The sequence below is a fragment of the Etheostoma cragini genome, chromosome 5 (genome assembly GCF_013103735.1).
Source record: "Etheostoma cragini isolate CJK2018 chromosome 5, CSU_Ecrag_1.0, whole genome shotgun sequence".
NCBI classification, from domain to species: domain Eukaryota; kingdom Metazoa; phylum Chordata; class Actinopteri; order Perciformes; family Percidae; genus Etheostoma; species Etheostoma cragini.
This window is the reverse complement of record NC_048411.1, coordinates 1,864,148-1,865,584: the sequence shown is the minus strand read 5'-3', so window position 1 is coordinate 1,865,584 and position 1,437 is coordinate 1,864,148.

Sequence of the window (1,437 nt, the reverse complement as noted above, 5' to 3'; positions counted from 1 at the left end):
TCTGTCAGGTCCATTTGGATACAGTAGACCTCATGTTCCACATTTCCCTTTGTTGGTCTGTAGGTATCTGACACAAACACACACACATAGTACAAAAGTAACGTGACTTGAAAAAACCCATGGAGCAAATAACCAATAAAATCAGTGATGTAGTTGCGTCAAAAGATGAGCAAAATGCTGTCTTATCTAAATTAGATATCCTTGGATATCCCTCATTGCCTCTCAAATCACGTTCTTGTTTAACATGCACATTTTTCATAATGTCTATAACAATATTTAGCATGCATTTAGATCTTGAAGATCCTAAAAGAGACTAAAACTGTGGTTAAATACAGTTTAGTTTGGCATCCCTCCACAACACCCCTGCAGATGATAGACAGCGGACCATCCATATGCCTCCAAAAATAAACTCCCACAGGATAAATGGGCAGCCTTGGACATGCTGTTGGACTTTGTTCAGTGGTGTGAGAATTCATTTTCGCAGCTTAGCATTAGGACGTGTTGATCGATTTCAGATGCCAATGTTGTCAGGGGCCAAGTTGTGGAGCCGCTTGACAAAAACAAATACCTAGACATGTTTGTTGATGACAAATTGAGTTTTGACCACAAGACAGAAGATCTGCAGTAAGGGACACCACATATTGTTTATATCGCATAAACTCAGACAGTCTCCAGTCAATATCAGCGGTAGACTCATTTTTCATTGAGCCCAGCAAGCTGTGAATTTAAAACCAAGAGTAAAATATAGCTGCCCAAAATCCGCTGCATTGCCTCATTTAACCCAGTCACTTTGTGCATCATTTATGGAAAATATACACAGGCCTTCAATCATGACTATTAAAAAACAGAAGACTAATACATTCAGACTGTCATTTACATTTTGTAATCTTCATTTTGAATGTGATGTGGCGAAAACAAGTATAGAGATGTTATAAATGTGCTTGTCATCTTCAGATCATATATTCACTTTATCCACCCCTTTATTCCCCAAATATGTAAAAAAACAACGACAGGACAACAGAACCATTAAATATGTAGAGTGAGAGCAGTTTGACACATATTATATTTACTGTCTTATAAAAGTATTTTATGATTTTTTTTCATTAGAAAATTGATAAGATTGATGGAGGTGACACATTTTCCCAAATTTATTTTTTATTTTGAAAATCCAACATATTATTTTAAAGGACAGATTTGCCAATAAACCGCAATATTTCATCACCATTTAGTAGTGTTTGCTTTCTGCGGAGACAAAGTTTTTGGTTCTTTTGAGAAAATAAATAACTTTCAGCTGAACAGAATAAATCGGAACAGGCGCTTGTCATTTCTTTTACCTGTGATTTGTTGTACAGTGGTGTCAAAAAGTGTTTGCCCCCTTCCTCATTTCCTGTTCCTTTGCATGTTTGTCACACTTAAGTGTTTCGGAACATCAAACCA